The sequence below is a fragment of the Pelodiscus sinensis genome, chromosome 2, assembly GCF_049634645.1.
Source record: "Pelodiscus sinensis isolate JC-2024 chromosome 2, ASM4963464v1, whole genome shotgun sequence".
Classification (NCBI taxonomy): Eukaryota; Metazoa; Chordata; order Testudines; family Trionychidae; genus Pelodiscus; species Pelodiscus sinensis.
Genome location: NC_134712.1, coordinates 74764368 through 74790473, shown reverse-complemented (window position 1 = coordinate 74790473; position 26106 = coordinate 74764368). Strand labels below are relative to the sequence as shown.

Genomic DNA, 26106 nt, shown 5'->3' with positions numbered 1-26106 from the left:
CATTACACAATCTCATATGTATGTGCCCCAAATAGCTACAATTTACTTCAGCTGGGTTGTGTGCAGATGCTGCTATTGGCCCATGTACTGTCAATAGCAGGACTGAAGCTTAGAGTCTAAGTGAAGGGAGAAAGATATAGCTAATTCATACCCATAAACATTTGCTATTTTTTGCTTTGTTACTCTATTTATAATGTGTACCAGAGTGCCCCATCTGTCCCTCAATTTAGTCATCATCAAACTAGTTGGTTTCTTATAGGCATCACAACAAAGGTATGTCTTCAAGAGAGCTTTAAAGAATTGAAGGGACAGTGCAGAAAAAGGTACAGAAAAGAAAAGTTGACAAGTAAGCATACACGGTAATATTCTTTCTAATCTTTTCCATCCATGTGCACTTTTTTCCATTGGGTGTGGAATAATTTGTATGTGCACCGAGGTATGTGCACATGTGCACCAATAGTAGAAACAAACAAAAAATCCCTAGCTGTCTGTGTTCTGCTAATCAGCTGGCTGGCATTTGAATCTGTCCTAAATGGCGACACAAGCACACAGGGGACTGCTTGCAATCTCATTTGAAACAAGAGTGAATACCTAGGGAGGACTAGACTTGTGAAGAACTTTCAAGTGGAGTTTGATACTGGAAAGAAAATATTATTGTGTGAACTAAAGATATTGGTTTGATAGTCTAAGGTCATGGGCATACAGGTTATCACTATATTCTTAATAGTTGCATCCATTAGGATATCAGAATATGAAATATTCTCCTGAGGAAGATGGTGGACATCCTAGTGTTTGAGTCATTTAAAATTAGAATAAACCAAAAACTTAAGACAACAATGTAGGGAATAATGCTAAAATTCCTAAAATGTGAATGTTGTATAAAAAAATGTAAGTTATATTTTATTAGAAATATTCAATTGACTCAGAAACAGCAGAAATCAATATGAAATTGGCTCCATTAATATATTAAGTTACAACCCATTTATATGGATTTTCTGTAACTTGGTCTTCAATTAAAGTTTTGAGGACTTCAGATAACTCAGTCACAGGTTATGGACCTCTTACAGGGGTGGGGAAATGAGGTTCTGTGGTCGGTGATGTGCAAGAGGTCAAACTAGATAAACTTTATGGCCCCTTGCAGCCCTTAAACCCTAGGGCTGTGTCTACACTGGCGCGATCTTGCGCCAAAGCAGCTGCTCTTGCACAAAAACTTGCTGCCTGTCTACACAGGGACTATGTCTACATTGACACCCTTTTCCGTAAAAGGGATGCTAATGAGACACTTCAGAATTGCAAATGCCGTGGGGGATTTAAATATCCCCTGTGGCATTTGCATGAACATGGCTGCCGCTTTTTTCCGGCTTGGGGTTTTGCCGGAGAAAAGCGCCAGTCTAGACGGGATCTTGCGGAAAATAAGCCCTTTTCCGGAAGATCCCTTGAAAGTAGGAATAAGGGATCTTCCGGAAAAGGGCTTATTTTCCGCAAGATCCCGTCTAGACTGGCGCTTTTCTCTGGCAAAACCCCGAGCCGGAAAAAAGCGGCAGCCATGTTCATGCAAATGCCGCGGGGGATATTTAAATCCCCCGTGGTATTTGCAATTCCGAAGTGTCTCATTAGCATTCCTTTTACGGAAAAGGGTGCCAGTGTAGACACAGCCTGGCCGTGTGTTCTTGTGCAAGTAAACTGATGTTCTACTGTATAAAATCAGGGCTTCTTGCGCAAGAACTATGATGCTCCTGCTCAGGAATAAGCCCTCTTGTGCAACTGTTCGTGCGCAAGAGGCCAGTGTAGACAGGCAACATGAATTTCTTGCACAAGAAAGCCCTATGGTTAAAATGTCCATCAGAGCTTTCTTGCACAAGAGAGCGTCTACACTGGCATGGATGCTCTTGCGCAAAAGCATATGCCAGTGTAGATGCTCTCTTCTGGAAGAGATTTTGCACAAGAACTCTTCCGCAAAAGAATTCTTGCGCAAGAAGCTGCCAGTGTAGACGTAGCCCTTAGGAGTCAATGTTGAGTAACCAAGGATTAGGTAAGCATGTATGTACAGGTCCTGGATTCTGGTAATATTTTCCTCTCTGCATTTGTAAGTTACATTTAAGACATCCATCTTTTAAAATCATTTTTTTTAAAAAGGAGACTGGCATTTCTCAGCCATACTTCCAGCACTTCTGAAGTTTCACTTCAAACACTTAATTAAAAAGAAAAACCCACCATTTACTGGACAGTCATTTCTTCATGGGAGCACAATAAATAACTGACCAAACTAGTCTCACTTTAGTGTGAAAATGGATTGCTAATACCTTTCCAGTTAACCTGATCTGTCTCACCTTCTACCCTACTGTATTAGTGATAGGGAAAGAATGCATTTGGGTACATTTCTAACTCACTTGAACAGAATAGGTTTGAAACCTAGTCTTACAATGGAGCTTTAGAAAAGGCTCCATGCTCTGTGAACATGGCTCCTTTCCAAAGCTTGTTTGTCATTTCTGTACACAAGCCCACCAAGAAAAAAAGAAAGAAAAAGAAATGGGTCTCTAAAATAGATCCTTCCACAGAACACCTTTGAAAATCACTGAAGCATACTTGTAGGGGGAGGGAATGAAGGAAATTACCAGCCCAAAGAGCCTACTCCAACTCTGTCTCATACAGCTACAATTAGGAGCATAAGGGAGTGGCTAGAGAGTGCACAGGCACACAGCACAGCCAAATAGACAACACAAGAGTTAGAATTCTATGGTTAATATTTGAACTGAGCAAATAGCTAGTAAAAAAATCTCTGTTTAATTACCCTTCCTTGTGTGAAACATTAGAAAATCGATTGCAAACCATCTGAATCTATTTGTGCATTAGCTCCAGGATCAGTATGTCTGTAGAAAACTTGGACAGAAACCCCAAATTATATGGGGAAGAAAATCCTCTGCTATTTCAGGTCTGTTTTAAAGAGATGTTATGAAACTAAAGCAACAAAATAAACCCAAACCTAATGGCTACGTCTACACTGGCCCCTTCTTTGGAAGGGGCATGCTAATTTTGAACTTGGGAATAGGGAAATCCGCGGGAGATTTAAATATCCCCCACGGGGTTTAAATAAACATGTCCGCCGCTTTTTTTCCGGATTAGGGAAAAGCCGGAAAAAAGCATCTAGAGTGGCATGATCCTCCGGAATAAAGCCCTTTTCCGGAGGATCTTTTATTCCTACTTTCAGGTAGGGTTTCCCTATTCCCAAGTTCAAAATTAGCATGCGTAGACATAGCTAATATGTGCTGGCCATGCTCTCTTCATTTCTTTCAAACAGTTATGCTTCAATCCTGAAAACACTAATTTCAGTCGAACTAGTGATAGGTAAATTTAACACACTCATATGGTGTTTTCAGGATAAAGGTCTTAAATACTAAGAAAGAAAGAAAGAAAGAAAGAAAGAAAGAAAGAAAGACAGAGCAGTATAAGACAGCAGCTTGTCTTCCTCTCCTGTGCTATAGTCCTCAATCTACCCCTTCCCCAAAAAATAATACTGCAGAGTCTTTTAAGGCTCTGAACACAACTGTGAGTTCTTCTGTGAGAGGACTATGAAAAGCTCTGATAGGATAAAAGTCAAAAGCCCAGGGCCATGTCTTAGTTTGTGAGGCATGTCATGGCTGCATCATCCATTCAGGGGATCCTGAAGAACCTCAGTGATCCAACACCTACTTTTATTGTTTAACTAATTTTGACCTGCCCTCTCGCAGGTCTGGACTACACTTAGGCTTAGTCTACACTGAAGAGCTTTTGCGCAAGAACCTCAAAGCGCATTGCAAAAGCGATGTGCTTTTGTGCAAGAGAGCGACCACACTGCATGGACATTCTTGCACAAGAAATCTCTGATTGCCCTTCACAGAATGGCCATCAGAACATCTGTGCTTTTGCCGATAGGGGTTTCTTGCTCAAAACCCTGTCCAGAGTGTCCATACCTGCCTTTTTGCACAAGAGCTGTAGCGCAAAAAGGAATTATTCCTCATGAGAGAGGAATAACTCTACCGGCAAAAGCCCTCTGTTCTGCCAATTTACTTACGCAAAAACACGCTTGAGGTGTGGACGCTCCACTGGTTTTTGCGCAAAAATGGCGGGTTTTGCACAAAAACCTTGTAGTGTAGACATAGCCTTAGGATATATCTACATCATGGGATAAGGCCAAATCGAGATACAAAACTTCAGCTACATTAGTTGCATAGCTGGAGTCTAAGTACCTTCACTCGACTTTTAGCGCTGTTGAAGGGAGAAAACAGTCCCTTTGACTTTTCTTACTCCTCATGGAAGTGGGACTACCTGTATCAACCAGAGTTCCCCTTTCTGTTTGAATTAGCATGTCTTCATTAGACCCGCAAATTTGAACCCTGGAAGATGGACGGCAGCAGCTTCAATCTTTTCTCTAGTGTAGACATACCCTTAGAAATATTGCAAGCATAGCTGTGCTGGTGAGGGATGTGTGTCAATGGTCCCTCTTAAGGGACATAGCATTGCAGAAAGACCTTATTCCCTCTGGGAGGGGGCGCGGCTAAGCTACACTGGCAAAAGAGTCCTGTAGCTTTTGCTAGTTTAATCATAATGCCTTTGTCGTGTAGACAAGATCTCAGACTCAATCTCCCCTCACCTGGTACTAGACATAATTTATACTTAAGTTAGCTACTTTTAGTGAACCTGGCCCATTTATCTAAAATGGAGCTTAATGCAATAGCCCGATATCAATTTCATCCTTTTGTCCTGTCTGTATTGATTTCTGAGTACTTCTGGAAAAGCAAGAATAGTGCCAATTACCTACAAGAACTTGTGAGACTCTGATTCATACTCTGTGAGTCAGGAGAGCATGTTTATGTTCATTTTCTTTGGGAGTGAAAATCAAGCAAAGACTGACACTGCCCCCCCCCCCTCACTTTTTAAAAAAAACTGAGACATAAGTATACCTCATACTTTACTATTTTTCATGTTAATAATAAAAAAACATGTTTCAAACCACAGTGTTTTTCCCACCTTGACAGGACCAGCTGTGTGAAAAAATTCATAACGAAACTCCAAATCAAATAAAATTTTCTGGTTTGTGGTTTTGTTACTACTTTCCAGTCCTGACTGTTTGGGACAGATTTATGAAATTGCATGAAAATATTCATGGTTTCTCCCCAGACTAATGGGGAGAAAGACAATGAGGATGAGAAAACATAAAACATATGGTCACAATGAGAACCAGGGCAGTCATTCATAGCTGTCAGAGCAAGGGTTGGACTGAGTCAGCTAACAAGAGGTTTGAGCCAGGACAGAAGTCAGTCTCAGGTTCAGACATCGGGAGGCAGGTAGGTTCAGGTTACTTAGGGTCTGAGACAGGACATAGGGCAAACCAAGAATCAGTCATCAGAAATCAGGCAGTGTTAGGTCACCAGGAGCCCAGGATCAGGCCCGGGTTACAGATAACAATCAAAGAACAAAATCAAGGACAAACCAATATTGGAAGCCAGAGTATAGGGTCTGTTATGAGTAGGGTCTGGCGCAAAGATGGACAGATAGTCTCTATTGTAACTTAGGCAGTTCCTTATCCCAGCTTTTATTTATGTACTAGTACTGGCCAATCAGCGGTCTGTGAGGGACTGCCACTCAGATCTTGCTGAGTAGTACTTCCTGAGGTGCTGGGTCACAGACCCTTCCCATGGGAGCTCCAGCATGTGCCTGCAGAGGCAATTTAGAGGTATTAGCAACCCAGAACTCCCATAGTTCCAGCCCTGCAAGTTCTTACACATACAATCAGAGCAATCAGGCTGAGAAAAGTCACATGTATTGCATGGGCTATATTTCCTGTGTGGTTGTTCTATTTATTATTTTTTTATGCATAAATTATCCCTGGGGATATGTCTACACCACAGAGCGTAACTCGAAATAAGATACGCAAATTGAGCTACCTCAATTGCGTAGCTTATTTCAAAATAGCTTATTTCGAAATAGGGAGCGTCTACACAGCACTTATTTTGAAATAGAGCACTCGTCCTCCAACTTCCCTTATTCCTTGCACAATTAGGGTTACAGGAGTTGGAGTAAGAAGTCCTCCAGCTTGACAGTATTTTAACACTATTTCAAAATAACTGCCTGCTGTGTAGATGCAGACTAAGTTATTTCAGAATAATGCTCGTTATTTCGAAATAGTGTTGCAGTGTAGACATACCTAGGTGAGCTCCTTAATTTGTGATTCCAAACTGGCTGCTTTCTTGCAGGCATTCTGTCACAAGTAGGACTTGAGGAGGGATTTGAATTATGAGAAGAAATAAAGAGTGGGCCTCACTAGTGTAAAATTTCCACACATCAACTCACCAGCAGTGCATTGGGAATATAATATAAATGTGATTCTTTCCGGTCTTTTATTCAAGATCACCAAATTCCAAACCTGAAAAAGGGCTTTGAATATAGGTAACTACTCCATGTCCTCCTCCCTCGCTCTTTGTTTCTCAGATACCTGTTGGAACTGAGTTAAGATATAAAAGACTTACAAGAACCTGTCCTATGGGGCAGGAGTTAAGGATAGTGATTTTCTGCTGCATCTATAGTCATTTGCCCCTGTACAAAGTGGGCGCAAACTGCTACCATGTCAGGAAGGTAACACTTTACACCCACACTCAACTCCTCTAAGGGTATGTCTACACTACAAAGTTAATTCGAACTAACGGATGTTAGTTCGAATTAACTTTGATAGGCGCTACACTAGCGCTCTGCTAGTTCGAACTTAATTCGAACTAGTGGAGCGCTTAGTTCGAACTAGGTAAACCTCATTCCACGAGGACTAAGCCTAGTTCGAACTTACTAGTTCGAATTAAGGGGTGTGTAGCCCCTTAATTCGAACTAGTGGGAGGCTAGCCCTCCCCAGCTTGCCATGGTGGCCACTCTGGCCAACAACAGGGAAACTCTATTGCCCCCCTCCCGGCCCCGGACCCCTTAAAGGGGCACGGGCTGGCTACGGTGCCCGTGCCAGGTGCAAGCCTGCCAGCACCCAGCTAGCAGACCCTGCACCTGGCACAGCATGAACCAGCCACCCGATGCCCCCCAGCCCTCCCCCTCTTCCTGGAACAAGGCTGGCGGCTCCCGGGAGCTTGTCCGGGACCGCAAGAGGCAGGCACCCGCCTGGGCTAGTGCAGACATCGTGGACCTCGTCCACGACCTCTGCACTAGGCACAGGAAAGCGGCCGTCTAGGGCAGGAGAGCTGCCAGCCTGGCCACCCAGGAGCAGGTGTGCATGAAAATCAAGGTGGTCCACTGAAACCCCAGACCCTGAGCCCTGAACTTACAATGGCCGTACTGGGTCAGACCAAAGGTCCATCTAGCCCAGTAGCCTGTCTGCCGACAGCGGCCAACCCTAGGGACCCTGGAGGGAATGGACCGAAGACAGTGACCAAGCATTGTCTCATGCCATCCCTCTCCAGCCTTCCACAAACTTTGGGCAGGGACACCACTCCTACCCCCTGGCTAATACCACTCCATCACTTTATCTCACTTCACTTTAAACTCTGTTCTAGTTCTAGCCTTCACAGCCTCCTGCAGCAAGGAGTTCCACAGGTTGACTCTTTGCTTTGTGAAGAACAACTTTCTGTTACTAGTTTGAAGCCTGCTACCCATTCCTTCCCTTTGGTGTCCTCTAGTCCTTCTATTATAGGAACTAATGAAGAACTTTTCGGTATGCACCCTCTCCACCCCACTCATGCTTTTATAGACCTCTATCATATCCCCCCTCAGTCTCCTCTTTTCTAAACTGAAAAGTCACAGTCTCTTTAGCCTCTCTTCATATGGGACCTGTTCCAAACCCCTCATCATGGTAGTTGCCCTCCCCTCTCCCACCCTCTCTCTTCCCCTCTCCCACCTCCTTTTCCCAGTCTCCCCCAGTTTTGTTCAATAAAGAGAGATTCTATTTTTGAACACAATTTTCCTTTATTTTGTACATCAGGAAGGGGGGCTAGGGAGGGGTAAGTGGAAGGAGGTGAGGGAGGAATGGGGTACGAGCCCCCGATGGAGAGGACTGGGCTGGCTCTATGGGCTTCTGGGGGTGGAAGCTCTCCTGCAGCCCCCCAATTGTCCCCTCTCCTCAAATGGCAGCCTGCAGCAAGTGCAGCCGGTCTGATGGCCGAGTGCTGTGATGTGCCCAGTGTGGGTACTCCGGGCAATCCAAGCCAGGACTGGTTTTCAAGCGGGGAATCCCTGAGAACTGTCTGTCCAGGGTTGGGGTCAGGTCCCTTTAAGCACAGCCCTCAGCTAGCCTGAGACAGAAGCTCCACACTCCAAGTCCTAATCTGATGCCCTGCCGGCACTGCTTCCGGCCACCCTTAACCCTGGTTCAGGGTCCACTCTGTGTGGACATGCTAGTTCGAAATAGCAAAACGCTAATTCGAACTAGTTTTTTAGTCTGGATGCGTTTGTTCGAATTAGCTTAGTACGAATTAACTAATTCGAACTAAGTTAGTTCGAATTAGTGATGTAGTGTAGACATACCCTAAGTGAATGCACAAGGTGAAAGACAGCAAAGAATCAGGACCATAATCTCTTTATCTAAGTCAATTTATGAAGTGCATTGGACAAATTGCCAAGCCACAACCCACTCCTGCTGTTCCTGAAGAGAACTGAGCCATATTGTGAATGGAACATATGGCCCTTCTAACAGCACTTACATTGTAATCAAGTCTCAGCATGACAGAAAGATGTGTCTTAGATGCATTATATATAGACATTCGTTCAATCGTTCCCATTTGTTACTTGCTCGGTTATATACCGGGAAGGATTTTCACTTTAATAAGGACGATGCAAATCCTATGAATTGTGATTTGAAAAATGTCACATATTTTACATTCATAGCTAAGCTCTGCAGACTTGAAAAACAAGTTTCAATGCATTAGATGCCTCTTCAATGTGCTGTAAACGCTGCTGTGCATAATAAGGGCCATGTAACAAGTTGCCTTGTCCCTGAAAGACCAGAGCCATGTGGTCAGCCAAGATGGCTTACTATGGCCAGGTCTACACTACACAAGAAATATGACTTAAAATACACAACTTCAGCTATGAGAAATGTGTAGCTGGAGTTGACGTACCTTGCACCAAATTTGTGGGGTGGCCCCACTGAGGGAGGTTGATGGAAAGAACGCTCCCGTCAACTTCCCTTACTCCTTGCAACTCTGAGGAATATCGGGGTCAATGGTGATACCCCGAGCAGTCAATCTAGCAGGTTCTGACTAGATCTGCTAAATCGAACCCGGAAGATTGACTTCAGGAGCATTGATATTCCCATAAGCATAGACATGGCCTAAGAAGAAGAGAGAGATCAGGTGCTTTCCCTGTTACTCATGGCAGCATTTGAGAGGAAGGGATTGGGTGATGCTAAGGGATCAGCGACTGCTAGTAGTGAGCAGGTGCCAGCCATGAGCTCTGGGAGTTGGGATTGAGAATCTTGACACTGGCCTTCCAAAACAGGAAAGGTCACCACAGGAAGGCCTGTGTGTGTGAAAAGGAACTTTTCTTTTCTGTGCCTTTTTCTTGGACCTGGAGTTAATTTTTATCTTAATAAACCCAGAACCAAGGAGGGATGTTTGTGGCCACACAATGGTGTATGGAGTTCCTCAAGCAATGCAATAGGGGCAACTGAGTTGAATGGCCATTAGTATTGCTACCCTGAGGCCACCAAGGAATGTGCAGAGGTGGCCACTCACTGGTAGGCCAGATTCTGTCAAATTTCTTGATGCTGATCCTTTCCCCTTTACATTGGCTCGAATTGGCAGAATGAGATAGACAGTAAGTTATTGTGACTATGCTCAGGGCCAGATTAAAGCAGGGGCTTTTGGCGCTGCAGCCTGGATAAGCCCTGCTGTACCGCCATGTGGGAGCCGTCTGTGGTAAGCATCTCCTGGCCTGAGCCTGCACCTCCTACACACCAACCTCTTGCCCCAAGTCAGAATCCCTTCCTGCAACAAACTCCCCCTCAGAACTTGCACTCCTAACCCTCTCCTGCACCCCATCATTCTTCCCTAGCCAGGAGCCCCCTCCTGCACCCAAACCCCCTCCCCTGAAAGAAACTAATATAACAGCTGTTCTAAGGTAAAAAATGGGCTATTCTGAATGGACTTAGCTATATTTTATGTATTTTAAGAAGGAAATGTAACAATAGAACAGTTTTATGTTTATTAAAAGGCAAGTTTAGTAAAACATTAATAGCCTCGATGCACTAATTTTGATCCTTTTGAATTAGAAAATTAGAAAAAAAAATACTTGTATACAGGGACCTCACAAAATCTAATAGCCCTGGACTTACAGGAGAGTTAATTAGGTCCTGTCCATGCTAAATAAAGAGACAACAAAGCAGCCTACAATTAGTGAGAGGGAGAAAAAGCTAAAAAGGCTGTCTGCAGATTATCAGAACTAGACTGTGATCCCTCCTACAATGATCACGTAGTGGAGAGGAGCCAGCTTCCTAGCATACCCAGCATCAGGATTGGCCAGATTTATAGCCTTGGCTCATGAAATGTTACTAAGATGGTCCTTCTCTGGGAGCAATTCACCTGAAAGGGATGGGATGGGCAGAGAGCCATTTGTTCCACCCAAGAGATGAATTGGCCATTGTACCTTGATCTCTGTAAAGGGAGTGACATATTGTACTTCTGAGCATGACAAGCTAGCTCAGGAAAATTCAGCCTCTCTGATCCAGGATGTCTCCAGTTTTCCTGGGCTAGTTCAGGTTTGTGTGGCCCCTTGAGCCACAATGTAGTTCCCCACTGACAACTTCCTTTTTTCTTACAATGCCTACAGTTGCATGCCAATTGTGATATGATTTGTACAGGCCAGTGTGGAATTAATTATCCAAGTAACTAGAGTCTTTTTCCAGGGTGCCCTTGACTGGAGGAGAGCATGGGTAGCTGAAAGATGAAACAATGCTCATCAAGAAATAATAATGATGGCAATAATGATAACATACTGTAGATAGGACTGTCAATTTGATCTAACAAGTTATTCAATATGAAACGTTTTTCTCTGGCAATCAATCTTTACAAGTCAATCCAAATGGGTAGCAAAATATTTGGCAGGTTGTTTGTGATAAAAATAAATGCGGCACAGGGAAAAAATCTGCAGGGCATAAAGAAAAACAACAGCAACAACGGAGACTTAAAGGACAATAAAACAGGGAGGCGGGAGAAGAGGGGGAGAGACGATGACATATTATCAGTGACCTGTGCACTATATCCCTTATACACAAACAGAACATTATGCTGCATACAATATAATTGAACTTCCAAATAGAATTTCATAACATGTTAAAATGAGGATACATTAGGCATGGCTGTCCCTGTAACATCATTATGATTCATCAAATTCAGCCGTGTGGTGAAAGTTTCAAAGGTACCTTGCAGATAGAATAAAATAAGTTAAATGAAGATCACACCAAATGTTTGCATTCCTTTGTCATAAACAAGAGCCAATAAATCCATCACTCGACTTTCCCTCTGGGATCTGGAATATTCATTCCTAAAAATACCATGAGAAAACACAATATTTAGTTATTATCTATAGGTTGTGATATGTTCAAAGTTCTGTGCAAATGTTGTTAAATAAATCCCCATGAACATTCTATTAGGAACACAAGTGTCATTATCTCTGCTTTATAGATTCAAGAGTGGTGAGATGACAACACAAGACTCTGCGTGAGTGTGGTGCCAGAACTTGGATTGGAGCTTTTGATTTCCTGACGCTCAATGAGGTGCTTTTCCCTCCATTCCATGCTGCCTCCCCATTTGTTTTGACAGATTTACAGTTTTCTATAGCTCTTATCTGAAGCCAATATCACTGGTGCATTTCATTGGTTTAGTTGTATGAGCTCTGATGCTGGATTTCATAATCCATTCACTGCTCTATTGCATATTACTGGACATGAATTAAGCAGCTCTCCCCATATTAAATACCATAGGAGGTTCTGCGAGTTTCATGAATTATAGATTTTAAGGCCAGAAGAGACTTTATGATTATCTATCCTCCTGCATGCCTACCATGTCATCAATTGATTTCTGCATCACGTTCGTAACTACTAGCTTAACTAGCTTAACTAGAGCAAATCATTTAGAAAGACATTGAATCTTGATTTAAAGACTAAGTGACAGAGAAATCTGCCACATCCTCAGGTACATTATTTCAAATGTTAATTATCCTCACTGTTAAACAATTTGTTCCACATTTCTTGTCTGAATGTGTCTGGTTTCTGCTTCCAGTGGTGGAATTAGTTACACCTTGCTCTGCAAGATTAAAAAAGCCCTTCACTATCAGAAATCTCCCTATGTAGATGTAGACTGTAATCAAATCACCTCTTAACAGTTTCTTAGATAAACTAAATAGATGGTGCATCTTTAGTTGGTCATAGTTAGAACAATAGTTAGAGTTTCCAGAGCAGAGCGAACAGGGGAGCAAAGCAGACAGGAGAGTTGAGCAGAGGGAGTGACTGATGGTGATGAAGACCCGAAGCGCTTGTGCCAGTACTTCTCCTGTCTCCTTCACCTGTGCCTGTATCCAGACAGAGAACCTGAGCATGGATGCCTCTACCCAGGTCCTGGTGTGGTGTTGCAGTATTTGTGGCTTGCTTCCCACTGACTGATATCCAGGCTGGGGGAGGCAACCATTGTGAAAGGTGCCTGCTGGTGGACTCTCTCAGGCAGTACGTGGGAGAGCTACAGGAGGAGGTGGCCAGGCTGAGGAGCATTCAAGGCCATAAGGAATTTCTGGACAGTATTCCTGTGGAGTCCACTGAGGTCACTGTCGTAGGATGTGGGACTGCTGACCCGCCACTTATGGAGGAGGAGGTGGTGCAGGGAGAGCACTGGCAGCTGGTTACTTCTGGCAGCAGGCAGTGTTCCACCCCTGCTCCTAACCCTCCCACTGTGTTGTTAAATAACCGTTACACTATACTTTCTGCAGGAGACAAGGAGTCACCCCCCACAGTGGAGGAGACCAGGCCTTGCACCACTAAGGTTGAGCAGTCTCCTGCCACCACTGCGAGAAAGAAACGTAGGGTAGTGGTGGTTGGAGACTCTCTTCTGAGGGGAATGGAGGCGCCCATCTGTCACCCTGACAGTTCATCTCGAGAGGTATGCTGTCTGCCAGGGGCCCGTATCCGAGATGTTACGGAGGCATTGTCGAGGATTATCCGGCCCTCTGACTACTACCCCATGCTACTCATCCATGTGGGCACAAATGATACTTCCAGGTGTGACACTGAGCGGATCAAGCGTGACTACAGGGCTTTGGGAGTAAAGGTGAGGGAGTTTGGGGCGCAGGTGGTATTCTCTTCGATCCTTCCTGTCAAAGGTAGGGGCCCGGGCAGAGAGAGGTGCATCCTGGAGGTGAATGCCTGGCTGCGAAGATGGTGTCGCCAGGAGGGCTTCGGCTTCCTTGACCACGGGGTGTCTTCCAGGAAGGACTGCTTGGCAGAGATGGAGTTCACCTTTCCAGGAGCGGGAAGGCCTTGTTTGGACACAGACTGGCTAACCTTGTGAGGAGGGCTTTAAACTAGGTTAGACGGGGACAGGTGAGCAAAGCCCACAGGTAAGTGCTGAATGTGCGGGACTGGGAGATGGGTTGGAAATGGGGGGGGAATACGGCCTATAATGGCAAGGAGAAAGGAGGGTCAGGGCACAACAGGGAGGCAAGATCAAATCAGTATCTTTAGGTATGTCTATACTACCCCGCTAGTTCGAACTAGCGGGGTAATGTAGGCATACCGTACTTGCAAATGAAGCCCAGGATTTGAATTTCCCGGGCTTCATTTGCATAAGTGGGGAGCCGCCATTTTTAAAACCCCGCTGGTTCAAACCCCGTGCAGCGCGGCTACACGGGGCACGAACTAGGTAGTTCGAACTAGGCTTCCTAGTGAAATGAGGAGTAACGGTAGTTCGAACTAGGAAGCCTAGTTCAAAATACCTAGTTCGTGCCCCGTGTAGCCGCGCTGCACGGGGTTTGAACCAGCGGGGTTTTAAAAATGGCGGCTCCCCGCTTATGCAAATGAAGCCTGGGAAATTCAAATCCTGGGCTTCATTTGCAAGTGCGGTATGCCTACATTACCCTCCTATTTCGAACTAGGGGGGTAGTGTAGACATACCCTTAGATGCCTATATACAAATGCGAGAAGTATGGGTAATAAGCAGGAAGAACTGCAATTGCTAACAAATAAATACAACTATGATATCATCGGTAATACAGAAACCTGGTGGGATGGGACGCATGATTGGAATGTTCGTATGGAAGGGTACAGCTTGCTCAGGAAGGACAGACAGGGAAAAAAGGGAGGAGGGGTTGCCTTGTATATTAAAAATGTACACACTTGGACTGAAGTGGATATGAACGTAGGAGATAGCTGTGTAGAGAGTCTCTGGGTTAAGCTAAAAGAGGTAAAAAATGAGGGTGATGTCATGCTAGGAGTCTACTACAGGCCACCTGGCTAGGTGGAAGAGGTGGATGAGGCCTTTTTTAAACAATTAACAGAACTATCCAAAGCCCAAGATTTGGTGGTGATGGGGGACTTCAACTATCCAGACATATGTTGGGAAACTAACACAGTGGGCACAGGCTATCCAATAAGTTTCTGGACTGCATTGGAGACAACTTTCTGTTTCAGAAGGTTGAAAAAGCTACCAGAGGAGAAGCTGTTCTGGATTTGATTTTAACAAATAGGGAGGAACTAGTTGAGAACTTGAAAGTGGAAGACAGTATGGGGGACAGTGATCATGAAATAATAGAGTTCATGATCTTAAGGAAAGGTAGAAGGGAGACCAGCACAATTGAGGTAATGGATTTCAGGAAGGCAGATTTTGATAAGCTCAGAGAACTTGTAGGTAAGGTCCCATGGGAAGCAAGACTGAAGGGAAAAACAACTGAGGAGAGTTGGAAGTATTTCAAAGGGACGTTGTGAAGGGCCCAAAAGCAAACAATTCTGCTGTGTAGGAAAAATAGAAAATATGGCAAAAGACCAGCTTGGCTTAACAAGGAGATCTTGCATGATCTCAAAATAAAAAAGGAATCATATAAAAAATGGAAACTAGGACAAATAACAAAGGATGAATATAGGCAAGCAACACGGGAATGCAGGGGCAAGATTAGAAAGGCAAAGGCACAAAATGAGATCAAACTAGCTACAGGAATAAAGGGAAACAAGAAGACCTTTTATAAATACATTAAAAGCAAGAGGAAGACCAAGGACAGGGTAGGCCCACTGCTCAGTGAGGAGGGAGAAGCAGTAACAGGAAACCTGGAAATGGCGGAGATGCTCAATAACTTCTTTCTTTCGGTCTTCACCGAGAAGTCTGGAGGTGTGCCTAACGTAGTGAATACAAGCAGAGAGAGGGTAAGTTTAGAAATAGAATACACAAAGAACAAGTTAAAAATCACTTAGGAAAGTTAGATGTCAGCAAGTCACCAGGTCCTGATGAAATGCATCCCAGGATACTCAAGGAGCTGATAGAGGAGGTATCTGAGCCTTTAGCTATGATCTTTGAAAAATCATGGAGGACAGGGGAGATTCCAGAAGACTGGAAAAGGGCAAATATTGTGCCCATCTATAAAAAGGAGAATAAGAACATCCCAGGAAACTACAGACCGGTCAGTTTAACGTCTGTCCCAGGGAAGATAATGGAGCAGGTAATTAAGGAAATCATATGCAAACACTTGGAAGGTAATAAAGTGATAGGGAATAGCCAGCATGGGTTTGTGAAGAACAAGTCATGCCAAACTAATCTGATAGCTTTCTTTGATAGGATAACGAGCCTTGTGGATAAGGGAGAAGCGGTGGATGTCATATACCTAGACTTTAGTAAGGCATTTGATACGGTCTCGCATGATATTCTTATTGATAAATGAGGCAAATATAACTTAGATAGGGCCACGATAAGGTGGGTGCATAATTGGCTGGATAACCGTAGTCAGAGAGTTGTTGTTAACAGTGCTAAATCCTGCTGGAAAGGGATAACAAGTGGAGTTCCTCAAGGGTCTGTTTTGGGACCCGTACTGTTCAATATCTTCATCAATGATGTAGATATTGGGATAGAGAGTACGCTTATTAAGTTTGCAGATGATACCAAACTGGGTGGGGTTGCAACTTCTTTGGAGGATATGGACATAATTCAAAATGACCTTAGCAATTTAGAGAAATGGTCAGAGGTAAACAGGATGAAGTTTAATAAAGAGAAATGAAAAGTGCTCCACTTAGGAAGGAACAATCAGTTCCATACATACAAGATGGGAAGCGACTGTCTAGGAAGGAGCATGGCGGAAAGGAATCTAGGGGTCATAGTGGACCACAAGTTGAATATGAGTCAACAGTGTGATGCTGTTGCAAAAAAAGCAAATATGATTCTAGGTTGTATCAACAGGTGTGTTGTAAGCAAAACTCGTGAAGTCATTCTGCCACTCTACTCTGCACTAGTTAGGCCTCAGCTGGAGTACTGTGTCCAGTTCTGGGCGCCACATTTCAAGAAAGATGTGGAGAAATTGGAAAGGGTACAGAGAAGAGCGACAAGAATGATTAAAGGTCTAGAGAACATGACCTATGAAGCCAGGCTTCATGAACTGGGCTTGTTTAGTTTGGAAAAAAGAAGATTAAGGGGGGACATGATAGCGGTTTTCAAATATCTAAAAGGGTGTCACAAGGAGGAAGGAGAAAATTTGTTCCACTTGGTTTCTGAGGACAGGACAAGGAGTAATGGGCTTAAAGTGCAGCAAGGGAGGTTTAGATTGGACATTAGGAAAAAATTCCTAACTGTTAGGGTGGTCAAATATTGGAATAAATTGCCAAGGGAGGTGGTGGAATCTCCCTCTCTGGAGATATTTAAGAACAGGTTAGATAGACATCTGTCAGGGATGGTGTAGACGGAGCTTGGTCCTGCCTTGAGGGCGGGGGGGCTGGACTCGATGACCTTTTGAGGCCCTTTCCAGTCCTATGATTGTGTGACTCTATGATTCTATGATTTGAAATTTAAGACAAAATAGAGGTGCCATGCTGCTGATGCTATAAATCTGATCATTCATTAAATTTCCTATCTGCATCAAATGGGTTATTGCTCAATAGCCATGAAGGTAAACTATCTAGGGCTACATCTACAGGCTACATCTACACTGGCAGCTTCTTGCGGAAGAACAGCCGTTCTTCCTCAAAAACTTGCCGGCTGTCTACACTGCACAAGCATCTTCCAGAAGTAAATTTACAGTACAGCATTGTAAAACAGGGCTTCTTCTGGAAGAGTTATTCCTCTCCCCACGAGGAATAAGCCCTCTTGAGCAAGAGCTCTTCCAGAAGAGGGCAGTGTATACAGGCAACATGAATTTTTTGTGCAAGAAGCCCCTATGGTTAAAATGGCCATCAGAGCTTTCTTGCGCAAGAGAGCGTCTACACTGCCATGGATGCTCTTGTGCAAAAGCACATCTCTTGCGCAAAAGCACATGGTAGTGTAGATGCTCTCTTGTGGAAGAGTGTTTGCACAAGAACTCTTCCACAAAAGAGTTTTTGCGCAAGAAGCTTCCAGCGTAGACATAGCCTATGAGTTTTCTTTTGAGCAAAACCCCCTTTTTCTGCAAGATCCTTATGCCTCAAGGTATACCAATTTTGTGGAAAAAGGGGTTTCGCACAAAAAGAAAACATTCACACTCCTTGTTTTTGCGTAAAAACTCCTAGAGGAAAAATGGATTGGCAGAAAATATGCAAATGAGATCATGACTCATGCAAATGAGACCCTCATTAGCATATTTTTTGCCAAGAAAACTCGTAGTGTAGACATATCCTAGAAGAGCATTCAATAACAAATAGCATACAAACAGATTCTGCTTTTAGGTTGTTCTGGCCTCAGGTTTGTATATGAAGCAGGATTGATGGGTAATTTATTTGTCTGGAAAAAAATTGTGAGTTTATTTTTAAAGTCCCCAATCCAAAATAGGACATAAATTATAACCTCAAAAATTTTCTTAAACCAAAAATCAAAATCAGTTGAGGCCGATGAAAATATTTCATTTTGATAATTTCAAAAAGTTTAGTTTAATATTTGACCTTTTTTTTTAAAAAAAAAAAAAGCCTGTACATTAATTTAAATTTTGAAATAGAAATGCTTTTTAAAACAAAAATTAAAATGTTGGGCTTCCAAAATGTTAAAATGGGACGTTTTGAAAATTTCAGAACTTTTATTTTTAAATCAGAAACTTGCCAAAGCTGACATTTTCTGACAAAAAATGTTCACGTCAATATCAAAAACAAAAAGTTACTGAAAAAATTCCCAAGCAGCTGTGCATGGTGCCTACAAATAGACAATAGGAACAATGGTCTTGATGTGTTAGTTTCCTTATTGATAGCCCCACAAACACTTTACAATTCTTTAAAGGTTAAAATCTGCCATGAAGTATACTTGCTTTTTCTCCAGAACTGGTCCTTGCTGTACCATCTGTAACTCAAGTTAAAAAATGCTTGCTTAGGAACATCAGCCTTTATGCATCATTTAAAAGCTGTCATTCCACATTGTCTGACAGCACCATCTGGTTCAGAATGTGATATTTTAGCTCTGGCCATTTCTGGAGATAGTAGTGGCTCCACCATATTTAACTCAAGTGCTTCTACTTCTGCTGCATCTGCTCAAAGTGTCATGCTGAAACTGCCTCTCCAAATGGTCCAAAAGCCAGATTGTTTAAATAGAAGCATTGAATAATTCAATGAGAGAAAGGAAAGAAAAGGAAATAGGCTAGATTCTTAGCCACACTAAGGCTGTGACTGCTGCAGCTGAAGAAAAAGGGAGGCACCCTTCATCAACTGGCCAAAGACTGAATGGTTTTTCTTTTTCACAGTAGCTGAAAATCACTGGGATTAAGGGGAGCCCTTTGGCCTGAGCCCTTCCCCAAAATTCCAACCCGTGACCCTGGAAAAGGGAAAGTGTACCTTGGGTTGGTTCTACACCATCAGAAGTACCTTCCATACAGGTGCCTGGAAATCAAATCCAGGGTTTTAGGGCAAAGCTGCAGATACAGACAAGATTGGTGCCCCTAGAAGCTAAACTCTTTATTTAGCAATGGATCTAGAATTATAATAGTAACTCTTCCTTTTTTGGAAGAGAATCTTTACGCAAGGAAAGATATGGATAGATTTATGAGTATGCTCAAGCTGTATTCCTCCGCTCTGGTGAGAAAAATCAGCTCTGATGCTGATTTAAGATCCTGGTTAAACTGGATTTATAGCCGCTTTGCATCACAGGGCTGGTGCAAGGCAATGTTTTTTTTTCTGGCTATCTGTCTGAAAAATTATTAAGTCTTATGGGTACCCTCAAAGGAAGAGACAAGAGGCTAGAAAAAGGGAGAAGGATGCACATCCATCTACTGATGTATGAACTAGGAGTCAGGTATTAGATCCCTATTCACTGGTTTGTTTTACCTTCATCCTGTCATAACACACAAGTACAAAATGGAACAATAAAACAAAACCAAAAGCTCAGAGAGATCTCAGGTTGCCAGGGAAAGTAAGAATACCAATTTAAAAAGTGACACAATTGGGTGAATAATTGTGTACACAATGGACTTGTGGTGGCACTAATGTTTCAGGAGTAGTTGAAGACAGTTGGTCATTTCCTCAGTCTTTGTACAGGCCTTTTGCACCACTGTGGGAGTGCCAAAAAACCGTCATAGAAAGACAGTGCTGAGAGGCCACTTAGTTTAGAACCATTTGGAGAGACAGCAGCTCTGTGCTGAGGTGGGACACGGTACACTTAGACAATTGCTAACAAGTATTTTTTCAATACACCCTTAGAAATATTCAATGATGGGGATTCTACAACCTCTCTTGGGAGCCTATTCCCATGCTTAATTATCCTTAGAAATTAGTTTAGAAATTAGGAAAAACTTCCAAACAAAATATCCCTTGTGCAGATACCTTTTACTTCTTTTCCCACCTTCAGGGTATATCTAGACTATGTTCTATTTTCGAAAGAAGATATCATTTCTCTGGCTCTCCTCAGGACTCTCTCCAGTTTGCCCACATACTTCTTTCAGAAATGGACAGAAAACTCCAGCTGGGGCCTGACTAGTTCTGAACAGTCAGGACAATTACCCGCCTTGTCTTACACTGGACACTTCTACTAATGCAAACTGTAATGATATTAATCTTTTTTGCAATTGAATCCCACAGTTAACTCATTTTCAACTTATGATCTATTATAACTCCTAGCTCCTTTGAACCAGTACTATCGTCTGAACAGTTATTCCCCATTTTGCATTTGCTTTTTTTCCTTCCTAAAAGGATTTTGCACGTCTCTTTCTTGAATTACATCTTGTTGATTTCTGAACAGTTCTGCACAGCAGGCAGTTATTTCAGAATAGTGTCAAAATACTGTCAAGCTGGAGGACTTCTTACTCCAACACCTGTAACCCTCATTGTGTGAGGAATAAGGGAAGTTGGAGGAAGAGTGCTCTATTTCAAAATAAGTACTGTGTATACACTTCCTATTTCAAAATAAGCTATTTTGAAATAAACTACGCAATTGAGGTAGATCAATTTGCGTAGCTTATTTCGAGTTAAGGCCTGCAGTATAGATGCACCCATGGTGAACTATACTCTTTGAGTATGGTCATACAATCAATTTTGCAAAGAGGTCACAAAGTTGACCTAACTAAGCAAAGGATTCACCCAACATAGGGGAATCACCATCTGGCAAAGTGCTGGTGTAGAGAGCTCTACACTACCTCCTACTGGCCACTGTGACACAGAGGTATGTTCAGGGGCAAGGGGCATGGTGGGATCACTGCTGTTTTCTAGTGATCCCCTCTCATAATAACCTCTTGGAGGCTGTCACTAGCCAACATAGATCAGAACATCTTAAGAACACTCTTACTTATGTGGTGGTTGAAGTTCTCTGGTCTTGCTGCCATTCCCTGGTAATGGCTCTGACATTCATTTTGTTTACAGGAGCAATAAGAACAAGCATGCATTACCACCCATCATAAAGCTAATATACAGTCCTTTAATACAGATATTTTAAAAAAACTATTAACATATAAACACAATACAGTATATGAAAAGGGACGATCAACTAGGTCTAGAGAGAAAGTCTAAGAGGATGATTAATTCCAGATATTAAGTCTTTACAGCACTCTGGACTCCTCAGTTTGAAATCTCCTGACTTCCTCCACTAGCCACAGAATAACACAATCATTCTGGAAGTTCACACTCACCTACAGGCAAGAACTTGCCCCATCAGAGCAGGACTAAAGCTAGCACAGCAGAACGGTCAGTACCAGGCAAGGCAATAGGAGTTTTCATCCGAAGAAAATGCTCTTACTTGAGAGTTTAAACTTGGACATGTTATCTTTATAAATGTCTTTCGCAAGCTGTTTCTGTGCCAGACTAGATGTATAATGAATATAATCAGTTCCAGCAAATGGTGTGGCTTATCTCAAGAGCACCTTCTCATAGTTACTGAAACTTTATAAGCATACCTGAGAATAAAGAAATGAAGCTGAACAGACTTTTCTCAACTTAACATTTAATTACTTAAATAGCTATCCCAACAAATATATCCTCTAAATGAACATACTGCATGACAGGAAAGAGATAATTACAGATGCAAGGAATCGTGACTCCCCACCTATGCCCCAAAAGAACCTCCCCCCCTTTGTTTTTCAAAGACAAGTGTACTAATCTACGTAAAGATACTTTAATGGGTCAGAGAATGAGTGACTACTATTAAATATATCAGCACCGTTAAACCTTTTGTTAAAACACCTTTATGTAATGAGAAACCATTGTCTACCTAGACCATAGTCACGAAAACAAATTTGTTGCCAGATTATATTTATGCTGTTGGCATCTAGCTGGCACATGAATTGGGCACTTCACAGTTTAGATATGTAGACAGACAGACAGACTGACAGATTTATGTTGGATGTTTGGGTTGGATAATTCTGAACCACTAGTGTAGTCAAGGGTAAAGAGAGGAATGGAGAAAATTGAGTTTACTTTAAGTTAATTTGTCCTTTTCTTTTTTTTCCTACCACAATAGCACTGCAGTGAAATATACGATTTTGTGTAGACTTCTCCTTATAAACTGCAATCTAATATACTATTTTGAACCCCATTTCTAACAAGAAGAGGAATAAAGCAAAGTGTGTTATAAAGAAATACAAGATACCTTTATGGTTTTTAAATTTAAGGAATATTAAGTATAAATTCTTTTGTGTCTATAACTTCAATGATTCAGTAATGGTCTTTGAGACAGGAGAGATGGATGAAAAGAATTGAGAATGGAGGAGAGATGGGAATGCAAGGAATCCACAGGTAGTCAGTGGAGGTGAGGGAGTGGAGCTAACATGGCGGTTGCAGTTTTAACCCAGGTACGTGTAGGTATGTTTGGGGGTGCCCAAAGCCCAATGGAATTTCTGGTGTATTATTAAATTATTCAAATGGTCATCAATACTCATGTCTAATATTTCCAGAAAAAATATTTTCAATTTATATTATTTGACTAATAGACAGTCAAGATCATTAGATATGCGCCTACAACAATTGAATCACTGATGCATCTCATGACATTCAGTTATTCCCTGCTTAACTTGTGAGACCAACTAAGAGCACAGCACAACTTGGTATAGTTGTAGTCTCATCTCTAACTATGTTAACTGGACAAAGTTGGATAATAGAATTGAACAAAAGAAATAGTTAAAGCTTAGAAAGGTTCATGTCTGTGACTAAGGGTCAGATTCTCAAATAGTTTAAAATGAAAATATTTTTTTCTGGACCTATTAGACATGAGTACTGATGGCTATTTGAATTATTTTCACTTGTTCTTCTACACGTTTTGAACATTCTCTTTAACTTCAATAGCATAACAAATATGTCACATAACACACTGCATATTTACTCTGTTAATTGTCAAGAGCTGTGTTACTTACCAGTATTTTATTTTAAAGATGACATTAAAATTCACAGCTGTTTCAAATGAAACATAAAATCCACCAAAAAGCCAGATTTGCAGAATTTTGTAGAACATTGCAAACATTCAGCTGTCATCATATCATCCATTATAATGAGTATAAATAACCTCCATTTAATATGTGAGGGTTTTTTTTTAAGATGTTTGCATTGAAAGAGAACTCCAGGTGCTTTTACAGTTATTTGGGACATTTTCCAGTCAACAATATGGAAATACTGTCACTTAAGCAAGGGAGCTTGTTGCTATGGGGACACAATAGCAGCAGCTTTTGATAACTTGGCAGTTGTTACACTGGCAAAGAGAGAAACTCAGCAACGGGGACTGCTGAATAATTTCAGGTGGATGTGCACTAGGGATAGATGAAGAGGTTCAGAAAATAAAAAGAAAAGAAAAAAGAAAAGAAAAATAGTATTTTTTCCAACTCAAATGCTCTTTTGCATATGGTCTATTTGATCCAATATACCTACTTAGAAGCATTAGCCCTTAAGAAACTTGTAGGAGAGACAGCCTAATCCATACATATAATAATAGATTCACAAATGCGTTTTAAGAGGGATATGCATTAGACAGAACATTATAGCTGATCTGGCAATGAGATATGGCACTGAAAAAGCCAATGTAAGCTTTGGTTGCTCCCTTTTTCCTCTTAACATATGCACAATGTATCTCAAGTAGCATGGGACCAGGATTCATCACTAAATTTGATCTGCTGGTAGACTTACTAGCTTTTCTGGCTCAGGCCAGGTACTGATGATCAGACATGAACCTCCTGTCCCACCCCCCATAGGTGTCTTATGATAAAGAAAGGAGGTAATAGTCTCTTTCTAAATGGCTCTGTTCATATTGTAACTCGAATATTATATCCACTGAATCACGCTAACATCTTTATGGCTGACTTAGAATGTTTCCTCAGATCCCGTCCCCTTTTACCCTTCTCTACTTATGCTACAGCGATGACACCTTTATGATCTGGACCCATGGCCAAGAAACAATGGATGCATTCCACAGAGACTTTAACAACCTATACCCCACCATCAATCGCAGCTTGGACCATTCTACACGAGAGATCCATTTTCTGGACACCACAGTACAAATCACCAATGGTAAATTAGATACCACTCTCTACAGAAAAACCACTGACTCATACAGTTACCTACATGCCTCCAGCTCCCATCCAGAACATACCATACGATCCATCGTCTATAGCCAAGACCTTCGATACTACTGCATCTGCTCTAATTTCACTGACAGAGACCAGAAACTTCAGGATCTCTATCAAGCATTTATAAACCTCAATTACCCACCCAGAGAAATAAAAGAACAAATTGAAAGGGCCAGATGAATACCCAGAAACCATCTACTTCAAGACAGACCCAAGAAAACCAACAATAGAACACCACTTGTCATCACCTATTGCCCCCAACTTAAACCCGTCCAACACATTATCAATAAACTACAACCTATATTGGAACAGGATACTAAACTCCGAGAGGCTCTGGAAGACAGACCCATAGTCTCCTATAGACAACCACCTAACCTCAGGATGATTCTTACCAACAACCACCGGACATACCACACTAATACCAACCCTGGAACTTTTCTTTGCAACAAACCCTGGTGCCAGCTTTGTCCACGTATTTACTCTGCTGACACCATCATTGCACCTAATCATTTCAGTTATAAGATCAAGAACACATATTCCTGTTCATCCAGAAATATAATTTATGCCGTCATGTGCTAACAGTGTCCGTCTGCTATGTATATTGGACGAACTTCTCAGATACTTCGCCGAAGAATCAATGCACACAAAACAGACATCAGACAGTTTCACAAAGAAAAAACAGTTTCTTGCCATTTCAGCCATCCTGGGCATTGTCTCAACGACCTGACTACCTACATCCTGCTTCCAAGAGATTTTAACACAAGACTTCAAAGAGAAGCCTCTGAACTGTCATTCATGCTTAAATTTTACACTTTACAAATGAGCCTTAACAAAGATGCTAATTATCTAACCCATTACAAATATAGCTTCCCCAATTATCACCTCCAATATCATTATCTCATAGACATTAACCTCCCCCCTCATCCCCTCTGTTCTAAAATCTGATTTGTCTATTTTATATGTGTTCTCTTTTTTTATTGTATCCCTATATAGGCATTCCAATTTTCTTCCACAATTTGATCTGCGGAAGTGGGTCTGGCCCACGAAAGCTCATCACCTAATAAACCATCTTGTTAGTCTTTAAAGTGCTGCATAGTCCTATCTTTTGTTTCAGCTATACCTAGAAAGTTAGGGATAAACTGTAGGGAATTCAAAGGAGAGTGATAAAGACCATCAACACCTGGAGGGATTGATTTATAATGAAAGATTAAAAACTAAATTGGAACACATTGTTTGAATGGTTACTAAAAAGAGGTATAACAACTGTCTAGAAATATTTGAAGAGTATGAACTTGAGAATTTGGAATGACATTTTAGGATAGTCAAAGGGATCCATAGGAGGAATTGGGATTAAAAGAAAGAAAGAAAAATGTAAGTTAAAAACATCTCTTATAATGAAACCTATTAGACTGTAGAATTCTCATTGTCATCTAAGGGGAAGGGTGAATGCCTCACTGAATCATTATAAATGGAACTGGACAATGCATAGTAAAAAATATCCTTTAGGAGATAATCATGCACTATCAGTAGATTAACACTAGATCATACAATAGGTCCTTGTATCTCTACTTGAAAGGACAAATCCTGTTGACCTTACTGGAGCAAAATTCCAAATAATGTTTCTAAGGACAGCCAGATTTGACTTATGATTTTAAGATTAAGCACAAAGCACCAGCACTCCCATGACAGTTCAATACTGGTAGTGCAGGGAACACTATGGAACAGTGATCTTGGATTTTGCTCTTTCTTCCAATGTTATGAATTTCATGTAAAGTAATTACATATCAAACCATTAGAAATATTTCCATTATGATCACCATAGTCTTAAAATTTTTTTTCCAACAAGTGAACTTTCCTGTTCTCTTTTCTGGTTTCTGCTTCCATGATGTACTCTTAAAATTATCCATTAGTTTGTAAAGTGCTTGAATTTGTTCTTCCTCTTAATGTCAACACATAATCAAATATATAATG

The 26106-nt window shown here is 41.8% G+C and overlaps 1 long non-coding RNA gene across 2 annotated transcripts in view; it reads left to right on the top strand.

Moving 5' to 3' along the window:
• The window catches only part of LOC142827094 (uncharacterized), a 44573-nt gene extending 18670 nt beyond the window's left edge, over positions 1-25903 (top strand). The window contains exons 3-5 of one of the 2 annotated variants that reach the window (XR_012901503.1): positions 11649-11740; positions 13442-13572; positions 23887-25903. This is a non-coding gene — a long non-coding RNA (uncharacterized LOC142827094). Of the gene's footprint in view, positions 1-11648; positions 11741-12945; positions 13191-13441; positions 13573-23886 lie in introns of those variants that run through there. The other variant, XR_012901504.1, reaches the window with a different exon arrangement.
• The last annotated feature ends 203 nt before the right edge of the window (positions 25904-26106 follow it).